General features: G+C 42.2%; 1 pseudogene; it reads left to right on the forward strand.

The window, feature by feature from the left end:
• The first annotated feature begins 15327 nt into the window (after positions 1-15327).
• On the forward strand, positions 15328-20113 carry LOC127046576 (src substrate protein p85-like; annotated as a pseudogene).
• The last annotated feature ends 914 nt before the right edge of the window (positions 20114-21027 follow it).

A 21027-nucleotide genomic window follows, 5' to 3' on the forward strand; every position in this document is an offset into this window, starting at 1 on the left:
CATATATTCAGCTTTTCTGCTTTCCTTTCGCTGAATCAGCATCTCTATTTTTTTTGAACTGCTCTCCCTTTTTGAATTTGTCCAGTATCTCCAATTCAAAGGGCTATGTTCTGTTTTTGCTCTCATTTATCCATGAGGTTTGGTTTATTAGAGGCCACACTGAGAAGATGCAAACTCACTTCCCATTTTTAATATCAGTGGTGCAAGTTCAAGTCAGTCCAATGTTCCTTCTTCTTTAAGGAATGCTATAAATGTTAGGTGTTGCATTAATTAAAATGTTACAAATGGAAAAGACCTGTCAAGCCAACTAGTCCAGTTTTTTGCAACTGCAGGACTGTTCCCTACTGTACAGATTTTAAGATTTTTATTAGTTACATTGGCACAAGAAGTAGGAGGAGGCTGATGAAATTTGCTGATGCTGCAAAAGTGGGAGGCATTGTTAACACAGAGGAGGATCGGAATATTACACAGGAATATCTGAAGTCTGGAGTAACAGGAATGGGATGAAATTTAAATAGTAGGAGTACAAGGTCATGCATGTAAGATCTGAAAATAAGAATTTCTGCTATAAGCTGGGGGCTCATTAGTTGAAAGCGACAGAGGAAGAAAGAGAGACCTGGGTATGTGGGTCAATCACAGGTTGATGATGATGAGCCACCAATGAGATGTGGCTGCAAAAAAGGAAATTGCGATCCTAGGATGTTTCAGGCAAGATATTTCCAGTAGAGATAGAGAAGTGTTGATACTACTGTACAGCCACTGGTAAGTTACTTGGAATGCTGTGCACAATTCTGGTCACCCATGTTCATGAAAGATTAATTCAAACTGGAACAAATGCAGAGGAGAGCTCCAAGGATTATGAGGGAAATGGAGGGGCTATCTTACAAGAGGAGACTAGACGAGCGTGGCTTGTTTAGCCTAGCAAAATGAAGGCTATGATTGCTCTCTGTAAATATATCAGGGGAATAAACATCAGGGCTGGTGAACAGCTGTTTAAGTCGAAGGGCAACAATGGCACAAGAACAAATGGATATAATATGACCATGTACAAATTCAGTCTGGTAACTAGAAAGAAGATTCTAACTATTAGAGGAGTGAAGCTCTGGAACAGCCTCCCCGTAGGAGCATTGGGGGCAAACAACATAACTAATTTTAAAAGACATCTTGACAAATTTATGAGTGCAATTGTATGCTGGTGTTGCTTGTGGAGACGGTGGGGGACAGCGCTCAGCAACCTGGTGATAGCAGTGGGGAGACCCTGCAGGGCTTCATCAACTCACCTGCAGGGGTCAGGAAGGAAATTTTTTTCTGCATTGTACTGTGTTCGTGTGAAGTATCACGGATGGCCACATCTGGAGTTGGGACCCAGGACAAGTTGGGCCAGTCCTCTGAAGTGATACTGAGAATTTTCTCTCTCATATGCTTAGCTGGCTGATTCTTGTTCACATAGTCAGGGTCTAACTGATGGCCATATGTGGGGGTTGGAAAGGAAGCCCCTCCCTATAGCCCCACTGCACAGATCTGAACCCCTCTTTTCTTCCCCACAGTCTCCTGCACTGCTCTGACTGCCCCTTTTAGCCTAGAAGCAGCAGCAGCACCAGGGATGAGGGTGGGAAGAGGTAGTCCTGATGTCCCTTCTCCATTGGAAGGAGCATGGGAAAGGTGGAAAGCTCTGGGTTCAGGGGGGCAGCTCTATGTATTTTGCTGCCCCAAGCACAGCAGTCAGGCGGCTTTCGGCGGCATACCTGCGGGAGGTCTGCCGGTCCTGTGCCTTTGGTGTACCCACTGCTGAATTACAACCGAAGCCGCGGGACTTGCGGACCTCCCGCAGGCATGCCTCTGAAGGCAGCCTGACTGCCATCCTCACGGTGACCGACAGGCTGCCCCCCATGGCTTGCCGCCCCAGGCATGCGCTTGGTGCGCTGATGCCTGGAAATGCCTCGTCTGGGTTCCTTCCCTCATTCAAGGAGCAGTGGAGGGAAGGAGTGACCTAGTGGAGCAGTCTCAGGGGGGATTAGTTGGTCAATACGATGAATTTGTAAAGTAGTGGAGTGGGAGTAGGGGTCAGCACAGATGACTCCGCTTTCTTTCCCTTCCAAAGAATGTCACTGGAGGTTAAGGTGCCCAAAAATTCCCCCCCCCCCAGTTGTTCTGCCTTTTTAGTGCTTCTGAGCTCCCAGGGACCGAAGGTCTCTTTTGAGGATGATCCCTTATTAATCAAGGAGTAGTGGAAAAAGTACATTTTTGGAAATGCAGTTCATGGTCAAAGCTCTATCTATCAAACTGGGTTTTCAAAAAACAGTGTCTGGACAATCCCTTGCTCTTATAAAGGTAGGTGTGCAGGTGGGGTGTTGGCAAATAGAAGTTAAATAACTTCTACTTCTAGTTGAGATATACTTGTTAGGCATCCCAGGATTGCACTAACCCCATTGTCTATAGTATTGCACAGGGACCTCATGTTCAGCTGAGCCACTATGATTCCCAAATCTTTTTCAGAGTCACTGCTTCCCAGGACAGAGTCCTGTAAGTATGGCCTACAGGAACCCCATGACCAAATGACTCAGTGATTTGCTTTCTTGTGAACCCATTGAGTTCCATTGTTTAGGGAATGTGAAGACCGTGAGTCGTGATTACATTATCATTACTGCTTACTAGAATCTTTCATCTTCTCTTTATTTAGTGAATGCTAATTTCCTTGACAATACTGCTAAAGTAAAATCAGTCTTGGTGTGGATTTTAGAGCACTTCAAAATATCACACTAAACCCAGAAATTCTGATCTCAGAGCAAAGCTTCCAAAAGGATCCTACTGCAGAACGCACACAGATCAAGGAGTGTTCACAAACACACATTTGCTGAAAACTGCCAAGAGTAGGGCATGAACTTATAGTGCCTGAATGCTGCTCAGGTTCAATGTCCTGGTTACTGTGACAACAGACTGCCTGCCAACCCTCTGGCTTGCAACAGAATTCTTGTCTTGCAACATATGCACATTTCACTCCTTGCTTTGTCAGTGTGGGCCAGCCCATGTTTGATCAGCAAGGTTTACTCTCAATAGCTTTTTCAGTATTGCCTACCCAAAGGGGCAGTGAGAGCCATGCATTCGCTGATATAAATCTTGAGGACTGATATCAGTTTGGGGAAGATTCAATGAGAGTTGCCCCAGGAGTGAGGATAAGGGAAAAAAAGAAAAAAAAAACAAATAATTTTGAAAACATGTTTTTGGGTTTTTTGGGGGAGGAGGGAGACTGTATCTAAGGTACCACTTGCTCAAATGACCCCAGGTGTGGGCTGTTAATCTTACCCCATGCTCCCATGAGGTAGAGCAAATTTAAAGATAATCTGAGTCAGCATGTGGATTTTAGAATAGTTATGTGCTTAGAAGAGTCATCTTTCAAACAGTAAGCAACTCTCAGCCTCTGCTACTCAGCTATAATAATATTAGTATGCTGAAAGGTCCTTGTATGTATGCCACCGCACCTCTAGGCCACCCCTGCATGTTTGGACACTGCATTGAGGGGACGTTGCCTCTTGCACCCCCTGGTGGCCACTTCCTTGCCCTGCAATGGCCAATTCTAGTCAACATCTTCTCCCAGTAGTGTGACCAGAGGGCAAGTGTGAAAAATCAGGATGGGGTTGAGGGGTAATAGGTTTCTATATAAGAAAAAGCCCCCCAAATTGGGACTGTCCCTATAAAATCGGGACATCTGGTCACCCTATCTCTCAACTCACTCTCTGGGTCTTCTGTGGCTCAGCCCTCCAGCCAAGTCACATAACAGTTTATGCCTTTTCTGGGGAAGTGAAAGTCCAACTTAAAGTTCGCAAACATTGTCCATACTTATAGTTCTTCTGCCCCTCATGGGCTCAGCGGAATCCTCTTCTTCCTGGCCCTTTCTCTTTGTTCCAGCAGAGTCTCTTCTTCCCAGCATGGTTCCGCTCACTGCTTCCCTTCACCAGAGACTCTCTCCTCTAAGGCTCTCCTTGCTCCTTGTAGGCCCTATCTCACGACTCCTCCACAGGAGCCTACCCTGCTTCCTGTGGATGACACAGCCTGACTTCCTTAGGCTCTTCCCAGAGGAGAAATCCCCTGGTTCCTCACTCCATATTCTTTCTTCCTCCTGCACTGAGTTTCCAACTCCACTTAAGTAGAGCTCTCCCTGCTTCACCACCACTGATGGGGGTCAGTCTTTCTCATTAAGCCCCATTACACCCAGCTGGGGTCACTAATTAGGCCTTATGTTGCCAGCCCATCAGTCAGGCTGAGGGATAGCTGCTAAGGGCTTGTCTGTACTTGATCTGCTACAGAAGCACAGCTGCAGCACTGCAGCTTAGACACTCACTACAGCAATGGCAGGGATTCTTCTATTGCTGTAGTTAATCCTCCACTCAGGCCACGTCCAGACTACCCGCCGTATCGGCGAGTTAAAATCGATTGCTAGGGGATCGATATATCGCGTCTAATCTAGACGCGACATATCGATCCCCAAGCGCGCTTATATCGATTCCGGAACTCCATCAACCCCAACGGAGTTCCGGAATCGACAGGGAGAGCCGCGAACATCGATCCCGCGTGGTGTGGACGGGTGAGTAATCCGATCTTAGGTATTCGACTTCAGCTACGTTATTCACGTAGCTGAAGTTGCGTATCTAAGATCGATTTCCCCCCCGTAGTGTGGGCCAGCCCTCAGAGAGGCAGTAGCTAGGGCAATGGAAGAATTCTTCCATCGACCTAGTGCTGTCTACTCCAGGGGTTAGGTTGGCTTAACTACATTGCTCGGGGTACGATTTTTTCACACCCCTGAGCAACATAGCTGGGTCTACCTCACTTTTGGATGTAGACCTGGCCTAAGTCTTGTGTAAGGCTGAACCTAGCTTGCCAGGGTCAGCCAGCCTATGACAGTGTTAAATCACTGCCATCAGGGGTCCTGGATGCAAGACAATCACAGAACTGGATAAAATAAGTGGTGTTCCAAGCACTGTCCCTTAGGCTCAAAAGAGGAGCTATCAGATCATTTTGTGCAGTAAAAAGAGCTGCAGACAAATTGCTTTTACCTCAGTAACCTGTTGATAAATAAAGTTAACTGGAACTTTTTCTAAATCTCAAAAACAGACTCAGGTTTGCTTTATATTTCAGGTGAAGATTCAGATCAATTTCCTCCCCCTAAATTTTCTGCAGAAAAGTATTTTTCTTTCACATAGTTTTCAGTGTAACATAAAGCAACCAGCATCAGAGCAATTAGATGTTACACTGATTTAATGATAGATGGTGTTTCCTTAGTACCAGCTAAGAGCTCAAGTTTGCAAACATTTACTCATGCTAATAGTCCTTAAAAACTCAGCTGCTCATGTGAGTAAGGCTGTGCAGGAACAGGCCTTCAATTTTTATTTTTTGGCTTTTTTTTTGCCACCTTTTGAAAGTTGTTTTTCAAGAACTATGTTCAGCCTATGCACATCTCAATTATATGGGCACCTCGCTTGCAAAGTTCCTTAATTAAATATAAAATAATAGGATTAGCCTCTAATAGTGTTATACACTTTTCATCAGGAAGGAACTCATAGCCTTCTGGGTTTCTGACGCAACCAACATTCAGCAGTCCCACTCTGTTTTAATTTTAGAGCTATAATGATCAGGATAAGGAGACTGCTGTAGCTCGTTTAGCAGTTAAATGCATTAGGCAGTGTAATGATAATTGGTAGTGATAGTTTAACACCTGATTAATATGCTGGATTATAAGAAAATATACTTAGGTTGAAAAGGACTTTCTTAGTCAGAAGTGTGACAAGTATTGTAGTGAAATCTCTTTGTCATGAAAGTGAAAGAACTGTTTGTAGTGGTAATGAAAATGGCAACAGTTCTTTTTCTCTCCTGCTGATAATAGCTCACCTTAACTGATCACTCTCCTTATAGTGTGTATGGTAACACACATTGTTTCATGTTCTCTGTGTGTGTGTATATATATATATCTTCCTACTGTATTTTCCACTGCATGCATCCGATGAAGTGGGCTGTAGCTCACGAAAGCTCATGCTCAGATAAATTTGTTAGTCTCTAAGGTGCCACAAGTACTCCTATTCTTTTTGCAGATACAGACTAACACGGCTGCTACTCTGAAACTTTACATTTACAGGCGATAATGCTGCCATCTTCTTATTTACAATGTCATCAGAAAGTGAGAACAGGCATTTGCATGGCACTTTTGTAGCCAGCATTGCAAGGTGCCAGATATGCTAAATATTCGTATGCCTCTTCATGCTTTGGCCACCATTGCAGAGGACATGCTTCCATGCTGATGTCACTCGTTAAAAAAATTATGCTTTAATTAAATGTGTGACTGAACTCCTTGGGGGATAATTGTTTGTCCCCTGCTCTATTTTACCTGCATTCTGTCATATATTTCATGTTATAGCAGTCTTGGATGATGACTCAGCACATTGTTAATTTTAAGAACACTTTCACTGCAGATTTTTCAAACTGCAAAGAAGGTACCAATGTGAGATTTCTAAAGATAGCTACAGTACTCGACCCAAGGTTTAAGAAACTGAAGTGTCCTCCAAAATCTGAGTGGGACGAGGTGTGGAGCATGCCTTAAGAAGTCTTAGCAGAGCAACACTCTGATGTGGACACTACAGAACCGAACCACCAAAAAAGAAAATCAACCTTCTGCTGCTGGCATCTGACTCAGATGATGAAAATGAATATGTGTCAGTCTGTACTGCTTTGGGTCGTTATTGAGCAGAATCCATCATTGGCATGGATACATGTCCTCTGGAATGGGGGTTGAAGCATGAAAGGACATATAAATCTTTAGCACAACTGGCACGTAAATACCTTGCGACGCCGGCTACAATAGTGCCATGCAAACACCTGTTGTCACTTTCAGGTGACATTGTAAACAAGAAGCAGGCAGCATTATCTCTTGCAAATGTAAACAAACTTGTTTGTCTGAGGGATAGGGCTGAACAAAAAGTAGGACTGAGTGGACTTGCAGGCTCTAAATTTTTATATTGTTTGTTTTTGAATGTGGGCTTTTTGTACATAAATCTACATTTGTAAGTTCAGCTTTCATGATAAAGAAATTCTACTACAGTCCTTGTATTAAGTGAATTGAAAAATACTATTTCTTTTGTTTTTTTTACAGTGCAAATACTTCTAATAAAGGATAAATATAAAGTGAGCCCTGTAGTCTTTGTATTCTGTTGTAACTGAAATTAATATATTGAAAATGTAGAAAACATCCAAAATATTTAAATAAATGTTATTCTATTATTAACAGTGCAATTAATCATGATTAATTGTTTTAATCATGCGATTAAGCATGATTAATTTATTTAATTGCTTCACAACCCTAATTATAAGGCAAGGTGGTGTTGCTACACTAATACATAAAAAGTTGAATGTTAATATTCTGAGAACGAAGTCTCATAATGAGGCAGATTTAGTGCCTCAGCCCTCAAGGCTGAAACTGGCAATTCTATAATCATGTTTGCCAATCTCTACTGGCCAAACTAGGATGATCCCAAATGTGTTCATAATTTTTTGAATATAAATGACATGGGCTATAGTACTATTTATGAATATTTTGAACAGCACTGGTCCCAGTTCAGATGCTTGGGGGACCTGCTATTTATCCCTCTCCATTCTGACAATTGAACATTTATTCCTGCCCTTTGTTTCCTATCTTTTAACAAGTTACTGATTTGTGAGTGGACCTTCCTTCTTATTCCATAACTGCTTTCTTTGCTTAAAAGCCTTTGGAGAGGGATGTTGTCAAAGGCTTTCTAAAAGTCCAAGTATACTATGCCCACTGGATCACCCTTGTCCACATGTTTGTTGACTCACTCAAAGAATTCTAAGAGACTGGTGAGGCATAATTTTCCTTTACAAAAGCCACATTGACTCTTCCCCAACAAACTGTGTTCATCTATGTGTCTGATAATTGTGTGTTTTCTATAGTTTCAACCAATTTTCCTGGTACTGAAGTTAGGATTATCGGCCTGTAATTACTGGGATCGCCTCTGGAGCCTTTTAAAAAAAATTGATATTATATTAGTTATACTCCAGACATCTGGTACAGAGAATGGTTTAAGTGATAGGTTACATACCACAGTTAGTAGTTCTGTAATTTCATATTTGAGTTCCTTCTGGTCCTGGTGACTTATTACTGTTTAATTTATTGATTTGTTCATAAAACTCCTCCATCGACACCTCAATCTGGGACATTTGTCACCTAAAAAGAATGGCTTAAGTGTGGGCATCTCCCTCATATCCTCTGTAGTGAAGACCAATGCAAAGAATTCATTTAGCGTCTCTGCAATGACCTTGTCTTCTCTGAGTGTTCCATTAGCATCTTGATCATCCAGTGACCCCACTGATTGTTTGGCAGGCTTCCTGCTTCTGATATATTTAAAAAAATGTTCATTTTTGTGTTTTTTTGCTAGTTGCTCTTCAAATTCTTTTTTAGCCTGCTTAATTATACTTTTACACTTAACTTGCCAGAGTTTATGCTCCTTTCTATTTTCCTCCATAGGATTTAACTTCTAATTCTTAAAGTATGCTTTTTTGCCTCTAACTGCCTATTTTACTCTTGTTTAGCCAGGGTGGCATTTGTTTTGATCCTCTTACTGCTTTTAAATGGGGTATACAGTTAATTTGAGCCTCTATTATGGTGTTTTTTTTAAAAATTGCCCAACTGGCTAACTACTTGGGGAGATGGAGTTCATTAACCTTCAGTTTGTGGGGTAAAATTAATATACTGAAAATGAATGTCCTTCCCAGAATTTTATATGTCCTGAGGGGTCTCCCTTTTCTATTCCTCAAATTTATTTTAAGAAATTCAATAATATTTTCAGAATGTTCCCTTGGGAAGCAGATAAGATACCTAAACTGGTTCTGAACAAATTACAGCTCCCCTTATCTCTGGGAGGATTTTGTTTTTCCAGCTTGGAAAATGATCATATCTCCTTTTGTTAAGCCAGGCATCTTTGTGGATGTTAGATATGGCCATGCACACTTCACCTTGAGATTAAACACAACAACCCCTCATTAGATAAGGAGGGGATGACAATATAATGGATAAGGATGTTTTGTTTGAACTAGCAGATACAAGGATAACGGTGGTAATTGACAACATCTGGAGTGTAATATGTAAGTTGTTTGTATCAGTGTATAAAAGGAGAAGTCATAGGATGGGCAACTTTGTGCTAGTCTAGGGGACAGGAGCCTGGTGTCCTGATTGAACTAGTACCATTGTTGTGGGCATACTTGTATTAGTGTACCTGTATGGGGTACTAGTACCATACTTTAGTCTGATGAATCAGCATGCTGAACTCTCTGCTATTGCAGATAACACCAGAGCTCCAAGAACAGTAGCACTAGCAGCAGTAACAGCAATTCTCCAAAAAATTAACAACACTCCCCTTTTGGGGTATCAAAGTTCTATTGGATGATTGTCCCAGGCAGTCTTCTGTTCCATTGCCCAGTCTGTGCCACTTCCCCCAGTGACTGGTGGGGAACCCTGGCCTGCCCTCTACTCTGGGTCCCAGTCCAGGGACCCTATGTCAATCACCTGTAGTTTGCTTTCTCTCAGACCCTGTTTCTCTTTCCCACATTTTCTGGCTCCCCCTTTTCTGGATTTACCAGCTCAAACTCCTTCCTCCCAGGGAGTAATTGCAGAATTCCTAAATCCATAGCCCCAAGAATGCTTTACTTCTCCCAGGAAGTGACTGTAGACTACTACTCCTGAAGTCCTTTTCTCCTGCCAACTTCCTGGCTTTTTATCAGCTCTTCTGCTCCTTCAGCCTTTCAATCCCTGGACGTCCCCCAGATGCAGTCTGTCAGGTTAATTAATCTAATTTAACCTGCTCTACCTTGTGGGGGTGAACACCCCATCACATTCACCAAAAGACCCTTTTTTGAATATACTGGTCCCACATAGGCTGATGTTAATGGGCCTCATAAATGCTGTCTGCTGTGGAAAATGTAACTTCCTTATATTAGCTCATATGTTTTGGGAGTGCCCCTGTATCAAGAATTTCTGGTACAAGGTGGGTGAAAGGACCATTTTGATATTGGTTGCTAAATTGTAGCCTTCCCCTTGATAAGTGGAGATTGTTTGGTAACAAGGTGGCATGGTTCCAATGTGAAGCTTTGGTCGCTAAAAATTTATTCCTTCAAAAATGGAAATGTTGATCCCCACCAGATATTGATGCCTGGATGAGTAATATGGCCAACTTCACAGCTACAGAATGACTAGCATTCCACAGAAAGAGAGTGCCCCAAAAATTCAAAGCAATTTGGGCTGACTTTTAGATTTATGATTAATGTAGACCCTGAAGGAAGATATGTTGCTTCACCTCCCTTTATCTTAAGCCTCTTTCTTTACTTTGTGTATTATGATGAATCTGGTGTTTTGGTGTATTTGTTGTATTTGGAATAAAATATAGATAATTAAAAAAAGAAAATGCTGTGTGGTAACTCATAACCGTGTCAATTACACTATGTACCATCTCTAAGGAGAGAAGTGAAACAGGTCTGTTTAGGCAAACAGTGTTTTTCTGGGCTAACACAATGTAGTCAGGGGACTGTGCAGCCTGGAAATACCTCAGTCAGAAGGGAGAGAGACAAAGATGTGATCTTGACCCAAGAGTGGCAACAGCTGTGGAGCTGGGACCCTAGAGCTGGTGCCCAGGCTGGCCCATTGAGGGGGAATATGGGTGTAGTTGCCCTGAAATGGAACGTATTGCATTACTAGTAAGTTTCAGCTTTTGTTTTACTTTCCCCTTGTTTGTCTCTGTATGTTGTTTTCTTTCTGTATTTCTATAAAGGTTGCTGCATCCTATAATGTGTTCTTTCTTTGATACAGCATGTGATGATACGATGTATGGAAGAAGCTATAGAAATGTAAATTTTATTGTGCTGTGTAGGTAGGCCAAATATATCTTGACATGGCTTGAGCAACAATAATAAAACCACATATTAACTTGAATACAAAGTTCCTTTGGCATCCACACAGCTATTAATGTCAGATACAATATAAAATAGTACATTTCTTGACATGAGGTTAATTAGTTCTTTTCCCAAAGGCCGGCATTAAACCAACCAAACAAAAAAACTCCACGCCTGTGGTAATTTAAGAGATTCCAACAACAATGAGAAACAGCATAGGGGTTAGGATATCAAACCTACTTCCTTGTTATTTTTGTGGTTTAATAGTCTTTGATCCTATTTATACCATAATTTCGCGGAAAAAAACTGTTGTGAAAACATTAAGGTTACATGGCTTACTCAGAAATCAGGCAATGCTACAGTTAAATTTGCACATGCAACCTTCAGGGGTAGGCGAAACTCTGTAAAAATCACTTTGATTGTGTTGCACATGCATTACAAGACACTTTGTAATGCCATAATCCCATGTTGCATTATTTTGCCAATGATTCACTGTAATGATTCAAATCATTTTTGATGTAACCATAAAATAAATAAATAGTTGTAGGTTAGAAGAAAAGGCAGTTGATTACCTGTAGCTTTATATATATAATTGCCAAAGAGTCTGCAGTAACATACTATCTCTATGACAATTGCATAGTATTTATTTGGGATTTGATTGTGAACTGGCCCACATGCCCATGCAGGGGAGTAAGAGTGCATCATGTGTTCTTTTACTCCTCTGCCTAAGTTATGTGCATCACAAGTCACAATTGGAGGGCCAGGGAAAGCAGCTGTTGGGCCACAACTTCCCTTTCTGTCCACGTGGCCAAGTTATGGCTCTGTTCCCATCTCCAGTGCCTCAGCCAAGACAGCTGCACTGGCCAGGAGGTGGAAGTAACCTCCACCAGGATAATGGTGAAAGCAGCTTATTTTCCCAGTAGAGAAAGGGAGAAGCAGGGACTGAATTGTGACTCAGGGTATGCCTACACTGCAGTTAGAAACCTGCAGCTGGCCTGTGTCAGCTGACTTGGGCTCACGGGGTTCAAGCCAAGAGGCCGTTTAATTACGGTATTGACGTTTGGGCTTGGCCTGGAGCCCAAGCTCTGGGATTCTCCCCTGTCACGAAGTCTCAGAGCCCTGGCTCCAGCCCGAGCCCGAATGTGTGAACTGCAATTAAAAAGCCCCTTGGCCTGAGCCTTGTGAGCCCAACTCAGCTGACACGGTCCAGCCTCAGGTGTTTAATGCTGTGTAGACATACCTTCTGAGGCAGTCTATAGGCACATTGCACATGTGAAACCCATGTATTGTAATTACTCCATGAGGCTGATACCAAACACCTCTGTGTTCTTGGGGAACCAAGGTGCAGTATCCAGCCTGACTCATGAAAGACACTCCCCCCGCAGCCTCTGCTTAAACCAAAACCCATCAGAGGAAAAAACTTGCAGAAAGCAGTGAAGGGCTTTGGGAGACACACACCTAGACCCCTCCTGACAAGGGTGACAAGATAAAGACATCCCCATTAACATACAGAATGGAGAGCAGAAACAACTCTCCTAGCCTCATCTGCATAAAAGATGGGACAGGAAAACATCTTAATTTGCATACAGAGTGGAAAACAGAAAACCACACTGAATTCTGGGACCAGAAAAAGCAGGGAAGCACTGCATCATGGGAATCTCTGCTCCAGATGCTAATAAACCTATGTCTGCACACACCCAGCTCAGGAATTATCAGACCAATTCTAGTAATGAATTCTTAACTGATATCCAAATAGTAAAGCCACCTAGTTGCATTGTAAGCTCCCTGGAAGAAAACACCACCCATAGCCAAGAGTGATCAGCTCCTTTTTTCTAGTCTAAAAAAACCCCTTGAGTTATCAGCCTTACCTATAAACAAATCTATTGTTCTCCCTTAAACAATTGTATTTTCTCTACAAAAATCCCTACTCACCCTCCAGTCAGGGTGCTGATGCTTAGATCCAAACTAGACATCAGTTCCACTGGAACTCCATCTTCTCCTGGCTGATCATGCTGGGGACTCTGCCTGTCTGCAGCCCTCAGGACCCTCAGCTACCACCATCACCTGGGATCCCCGACCAGTTCAAGCCTCATGGAGTGGGTGACACCCCCCCCTTCTCTGTTTTCCTTTCTACCGTCGATATTAACCTTTAATAATGTATGTTATGTTGGTTAAGGCTCCTTGTGTAGTTATCATTAGTATTCAATAAATAACTTTTATGGTTAAGTTGGTTGCTTCTCTCTCTCTTGCTGGACTTTACTCTTTTCTGGTTTTAGCTTCCCCCATTCACTCTACAGCAATGCTTCTTTTACCTAAGCTAAAGATCCGTGCAGAGCCCAGAATGCTGTGGGGTTTGCTCATCAAGTAGGTTACTGCCAGTACAATTGTGATGTGAGAGTGGGGACAGGGATGTGCTGAATCTGGGACACATAAGGGTAACAGCTTGAAAGTGCTGCTTGACCCAGTCCATGGAGCCCAGGGGCATATAAGGAGAGTCAGCTTCAAAGTGCTGCTTCATCCAGCCCAGTGAGTCCAGGGACATATAAGGGGTCAGCTTAACAGTGCTGATTGACCCGGTCCGCTCAGACTTGCTCTGTTACTGTATGTGTGAGTGGGTATGTGCTCATCCGGTTCTAGGTCCTGCAGAATAGCTCCATTGGGAGGGGAACTGTAGAAGGGAGAAGTAAAGCTCCATATGAACACACAAGTGACACAAGCAGTACATTGATAGAATTACAAAATCCCATTCCCCCCAAAAGTAACCCAAATAAATGAGCATACCCCAAAGTAATGGGCAAATCTGGTAACAAGGCCCTGATCCCACAGAGACTGACACATGTGCTTAACTTTACACATGTGAGTAGTTCCATTAAACCACTCATTTACATAAAGTTAAGTATATATGTAAATCTAAAGGCCTTGATCCTGCAAGCTTCATTTGGACAAAATTCCCATTGAAGGACAGGATAGCATGTCCCCAAGTGAAAATTCTCTGACTAAGGACAGGATAGGGCCCTAAGTATAAAGCATGAAATTTCCACAGTAATAGGGTACTAATATTTAATATGCTGGCCACTGCATTCAGATTTATTGTACCATTTGTGCATTTGCTCATAATAATCGCAATCGGAAAAAGTAAAACAAACTTCTAGGGGATGGACTATAGAGCAAGTAAAATGACATTAGCTTTCAAATATTTGAATTACAAGAAGGTTTAAGGTTGTGCAGCATATTTTTACTGAAAGAAGAAGTGGTCTCATGGCAGCCTCGAGAAACTTTTAACCTGATGAAGGGGATTTATAAGATCAATTGGTATTAAAGAGCACAATATACTCTAAAAGTTTGGTATGGGGCACACTTTCTGTATTGCTCTTCCTGGAGCACTCATCTCAGTTACATGGCTGCAGAAAGAACAGCATTGTGTCACACAGATAAAATGGAAATTGTGAATTTTATTCAATTTGTTTTTCTGGCTGGCCATTTTATTGGTGGATTGTTGGGATATTATAACACTCTTTCCTCCTCCACCATGCATAAAGTCATAGCTAAGTGCCCTCTTCACTAGCTTTGGTCTTATGGGTCACAATGGTTTATAGATGACCTGCAGCAATAAAAGCATAAGTGTGCATTGCTACGGTGCTGGTGGTGTAAATTTGATTTTTGGACTGGGATATAGTTTTTTAAAAAATTGTATGCTGTGGCTGTGAAGGAGGCAAGGAAATGGTTTTTTGCCTTAGCATCTGCAAAATCTTGATCAGTGGATTTGTTTTGGGTTGTGGGAAGCTTGGGAAATCCAAGCTGTCTCTGCTCTAGGGCTGACTCAAGAACCCCCTGCTGTGAGGAAGTTCCTGTCTACTTTTCAGATAAAATTGCTTGGATTCTGTCAGAACTGTTTGCTTCCAAGGAAATAAAGAATGTGGTGGAGGGGACAAACAATAAGTCTTCTATGCTTGAGTTTGAGTCTGGCTAGTGTTGCTCTCTCTGGGACACTGGATATGTGAGGAACACTTCGGCCATCAGCTTGTACTCAAGATCCAGGTCATTGCTCGCTGGTGAAGGTCTACAGAGAAAAACCAAGTGTATTGTTGATAGAGATTGTCAATGTCTCATTGAGAAAGGACACTTAAAGAAGCAAATCTATGTCCGTAATGAGGAAGAGTGGCCTCATTCCAGGACAGATGGGGTTAACTCACCTTGTTAGGCACAGCTAACCCTGCCCCCTTTGCCAGAGCAGGGTCCTTCAGCTCAGCTGGAGGCAAACGAGGGAAGGAGCCAGAAGTCTTTCCCAAGGAGCTAAACCCTCAGTGGAGCCTATGACTAGCTGTGGCAGGCGACAGTTTCCCTGAGCTGTCCTGGAGAGAAGCCCAGCTGCTGTCCTGGGAGATGGAGACATCCCAAGAGGAAGTGGAGAGTGAACTGCTTGGCACAGAGATGAAGACTCAGCAGATGCCAGTAAGAAATGGCTCAGGAAAGCAAGACATTGACTCGGCTGTGCTGCTGTGAGACAAGAGACACTTCCCCGCCAGTCTTGTGGTAGGATCACTCATCACTTCCAGAGCCTTGGGCTGAGACCCAGTGGAGCAAGGTGGACCTAGGTCCCCCTACCCTTGGCCGTGTACTCAATGCTGGATAAGCACCAACCCTTCGGACAGGAGGCGTGAGCCAGAGACAATTTGATTGCTCAGCCATTAGCCCGAAGGCCTGAGCCCTTGTCTGCTTACTTGCTTACTTGCTTTGCCCCCATCCAGGAGGCCTGAGCTACCATTTGCCCAGTGGCTTAATTGTGAACCAGAACGCCTGATCAACCCACCTGGTGCAAGCACTGATTCCCCACTGTCACTGAAGGGGGTGCCCTGGGCCTGATAGCCAAGGAACCTTACAATGTCCTATACACAAGAAACCATCACTTGGTCACATCCATATAAACTAAAAAGACCAAACTAATTTTTAAAGATATTGAGGTAAAAATATATATTTACAGAAGACTGAAGTCTTGCTAGATTTTAGTATAGGGGAAAATGTTATGATTTTAATCATAACAATTCCTTGAGAAACTGGGTGTATTATGGAAACATTGACCTAATCTTAAATATAGTGGAATGGAGCTACTGAGTGCCGCAATTATATGAAGATTTTCAGATTACATTTTAAAAGACACGTCAGAACACTCTAAAAATGGAAATATTCAGAAGATTAGCAAACTGAGAAGAACCACTGTTTATTCTCTTAGCCCAGATTATTTTTCTGAGGCTTCCTGTTATTTGTGGTGTACTTTCTGCAAACCACAAGCCCCTATACTAGCTAGCATGTATTTATACAGAGCTATAATGAAGCAAACTTAGATCTGTGACTAACCTCTCTGATCTACCACTTGCACCAAGAATTAATTGTTACAAAAGATCATGATTCTTGGAGACAAAAGATTCTTGGAGATCAGGAATAGTAACAATTATTCCTCTTGAAATGCTTGTGCTGTGTAACAAACATGTGAATGAGAACGTTTTGGGTGGAAAAATAAGAGTGCATGTGAGGAAGAAGGAAAAAGCCTGGCAGACAGAGGAGAACAAGGTTATGGGCTATGCCCTTTGCTGTGGCAGAGGTGCACTCTGAGCAGCAGAGGAGTGGGGTGGCCCCTGGGGTTAATCATAGGCCAGGTCAGCTCTCCAGTTGGAGTGTAGGGGCTCTCTGGCAACATCCTTTCCCCTCAGCCATGCCCCTACAATGGAGACACCAAAGGGGAAGGGAGGGCATAAGGATGGCCACTGTAGTACAGGATTATAGTCTCTTGCTCAAAGAGCATTGCTAATTTCTGTGCATGTCAGAAAAGTGAGTAATTATGATTTCTCCTCTAGTCTAGTAACAAGTGCTGAAGAATAGTGACATACATAATATAAATTCCCGATATTTTGAATTGCAGTGGGACATAAAGAACATGGATTTAAAGATGCCTCAAACTGTAATCCAGCATTTCTCAATCTGGTGAGTGAGTTTTGAGGGGGAGGTCTGACCCCCCCCCCAACCACCCGGTATTGACAATAGGTATCAAATTAGTTTACAGGAGGGGGGTGAATGGCAAAGGACAAAAGGAAAGGACAGTGGGTATAGGAAAAGCTGTCTGAGCCTAGCTATGTCCCTCCCAGACATACAGAGCAGTGGGGCAGCCCCTTCAAAGGTGCTCACTGTCTTTTACTGGTCTCTTATTAAAAGATACAGACTCACTCAGTAACCTCCTGCCCAAGTTTTTCTAGAATGTTCTCTGCTCCCTCAGAACTCAGCATAGCCACATTAGCACAAGTGGTCAGACCTCTGAGAGCCACCAGTGGATCCACCTCACGTTCAGATGCTGGGAGGTGGAGCCATCAGGAAATGAGGGAGCAAAAACCAGGAAGGGCCAGAAACATGAAATAAAGGGAGCCCAGGAGCAAAAAAGAGACAGAAGGAACAGAGAGAAAATAGAAAGACAATCCATTGTGCTTTGCCACAGGAGCTTCAAGGCCTCTGATCTGGTAACGCATTGTAAAAGGGGGCTGTTTAAAAAAAAAAAAAAAAAAAAGGGTGAGAAACCATATTAAGCTCATAGGGCTTGATCCAAACCCTGTAAAAGTGAAATAGGTAGAGGGAGTTGGGGAGGGAAGCTCTTTGGACTTCAGTATGGGCTTTGTGTCAGTCCTTTGTTTTCTGGGAGGATGCCCTGCATCATATAATAGTAAGTAAGCATCCTGGCCAAGTTAGTAGTGTTGAAAAAATTTCTAGTGGAAGTCTACAGATATGAAGGTGCACAGGGGCAAAGAAGAACTTCACTCCATCTGCTACCACAAAAAATAAAATGCAACTTGAGTAAGGCAGCAGGTTTTCTTCTGGAACCCAGTGAGTTTTATTTCTGGTATACATTACAGCTTTCTGATTAGCGCTGGCTGAAAAAAAAAATCAATGAAACTCCTATCCATTGAAAAATGCAGTCTCATCTGAACAGAAATATTTCACAAAAACATATTGGCTTTAATGAAAATTTCATCTGGAAGGTTTCTCAAACGATGCCTTAGGGCACTCACCTGGGATGTAGGACACCCAGGTTCAGAGTAGAGAGTGGGTCTACTAGATGAGTGACACAGCCACTGGGCCATTGAGTATTTCAGGGTGGGTCTCATTCTCTTGGTTTTTTTGTGCAAAATTTCAAAACCTGAAAAACTAATTGTTGTTTTCCAGCCAGCCCTACTTCTGATTCTATGTCAGGAACCAACTGAACACTCTATTTTCCACTGAGTTACATGCATAAGAATATAAGAATTGCAATACTGGGTCAGATCAAAGGCCTATCTAGCCCAGTGTCCTGTCTTCTGATAGTGGCCAATGCCAGGTTCCCCAGAGGGAATGAACAGAACAGGTAATCATCAAGTGATCCATCCCTTGTCGCCCATTCCCAGTTTCTGGCAAACAGAGGCTAGGGACACCATAGCTTCCCATCCTGGCTAATAGCCATTGATGGACATATCCTCCATGAATTTATCTAGTTCTTTTTTGAACCTTGTTATACTCTTCACAACATCATCTGGCAAGGAGTTCCACAGCTTGACTGTGCATTGTGTGGGAAAAAAACTTCCTTTTGTTTGTTTTAAACCTGCTGCCTGTTAATTTCATTTGGTGGCCCCTAGTTCTTGTGTTATGAGAAGGAGTAAATAACACTTCCTTATTTACTTACTTCACACCAGTCATGATTTTATAGACCTCTATCATATCCCTGCTTAGTCGTCTCTTTTTCAAGCTGAAAAGTCTGTTTTGTTAATTTCTCCACATACGGTAGCTGTTCCATACCCCTAATCATTTTTGTTGCACGTTTCTGAACCTTTTCCAAGTCCAATAGATCTTTTTTGAGATGGAGCGACCACATCTGCATGCAGTATTCAAGATGTAGGCGAATCATGGATTTATGTAGAGGCAATATATTTTCAGTCTTATCTATTCCTTTCTTAATGATGCCCAATATTCTGTTCGCTTTTTTGACTGCCGCTGCACATTGAATGAATGTTTTCAGAGAACTATCCACAATGACTTCAAGCTCTCTTTCCTGAGTGGCAACAGCTAGTTTAGACCCCATCATTTTATTTATATTTGGGATTATGTTTTCCAATGTGTATTACTTTGCATTTATCAACATTGCATTTCATCTACCATTTTTCTTGCCGTCACCCAGTTTTGAGCGATCCTTTTGTAGCTCTTTGCAGTCTGCCTGGGACTTAAATATCTTGAGTAGTTTTGTATCATCTGCAAATTTTGCCACCTCACTGTTTGCCCTGTTTTCCACATCATTTATGAATATGTTGAATAGGACTGGGCCCAGTACAGACCCCGAGGGACACCACTATTTACGTTTCTCCATTCTGAAAACTGACCATCTATTCCTACCCTTTGTTTCCTATCTTTTAACCAATTACCAATCCATGTGAGAACCTTCCCTATTATCTCATGACTGCTTACTTTGCTTAAGAGCCTTTGGTGAGAGACCTTCTCAAAGGCTTTCTGAAAATCTAGATACACTATAATCACTAGATCCCCCTTGTCCACATGCTCTCAAAGAATTCTAGTAGATTGAGAAGCTGTCATCAACTTATCAGAAGACCAAGCCAGTAGAAACTGTGAATAATAAAACAAGCAACATCCGAGCTAATTTTTAAAACCTATCTAAGGAAAAAAACAGGAAGACAGAAGGAAAGGAGAAGTTAAGAGCGCGCAAAGAATGGCCCAGGAAAAATGTGAACAGGAGGTGGTGAGAAAGAAACTAGAAGAACAAGCTAAAGCCAAAAAACAAACTCCACCTCCATCTCCCACCCCACAGCCAGCTGATGAGAAGCTGCCCTCAAGCCCAGTTTATGAGGATGCAGTTTCATATGAGTCAGAGGCAACCTACAAGAATTCCAATACAATATATTCAACTGTACATGAGCCAGAATTCAGCTACAAAGCTGAAGAGTCAGACTACCAAGAAGCAGTCAGTCAGCAGGAGTCAGAAAATGACTAAGAGACAGTCTATGAAGTGGCAGGAGCAGGAGACCTCTATCAAGCAGAAGAAAATACTTATGATGCATATGAAAATGAACTGGGAATTACAGCCATTGCCCTTTACGATATGTTATTGTCATCATTTGTAGATTACACTAATATCCAGGCATAGTTTTATGAGATGAAGGAGGAGACCATCCTTCAGTATTGCCAATTATGTGCCCCAATCTATCAGAAACTAATGTTTGTAAAAGTTGGGGTGCTTACATAATCCTGGAATTAACCTCTCCATCTTCCAGACCAGCCACTTAAAGAATCCATCCGGAGCATTTCTTGAGAACTAATACCTAGTGGGAAAGTTCATTGGGAGTTTAGTTAGTTTCAGATGGTTGACTGGCAGTGCCAAATTAATCCAATAAAACTGCTTGTTCTTTAATACTGGGTGGCCCACAAAGTACACGAGGTTTATCAAATACAGTTGATAAAATATTTTTTAAATTTAAACAACCATTCACTAATTTAATGCACCCATAAAGCATTATTGCCAGTGCAGCATATATTCTTCTGTTAATAGCAAGCGCAATATTTTTCATTTATACTGAGATGGTGTCTCCTTTCTTTGACTTATGATACTTTTTAAACCCTTGGATATAGTGACTTAAATGAATAAAATATCTTCATAAAACCATTGTTTGGCCTAAGCAGATTTGACTGCTTTAATTTATTCCAAAGATAATATGAAGATTTCTATTTAGAAATCAATTAAATGTTTCTTTAGCTGTGAAAGAATCCTTCAAAGTATAAGCTTTCTTTCAGGCTGCAACTCACATATTGCAAACATATTAAATACTGTCTGTTAGCTGATATCTGTTGTTACCAACACTAACTGCACTGGGGGTCTGGGAGAGTAGGGCTAAATAGGATGCATAACATTCTTATTATACTTGGCACTAAGGTAGTCCCTTTTATTTAAGAACTCGGTGCCTCCTCCAAATTCTCCCCCCTGCAACCTGTGCTTCTCCCTCCTACAGTCAGAAGTGAAACAAAAAGGATAAAAGAAGAGACTATTTCCTCAATCTGCCCCAA

The sequence above is a fragment of the Gopherus flavomarginatus genome, chromosome 3 (genome assembly GCF_025201925.1).
Source record: "Gopherus flavomarginatus isolate rGopFla2 chromosome 3, rGopFla2.mat.asm, whole genome shotgun sequence".
In the NCBI taxonomy this organism is placed as follows: Eukaryota; Metazoa; Chordata; order Testudines; family Testudinidae; genus Gopherus; species Gopherus flavomarginatus.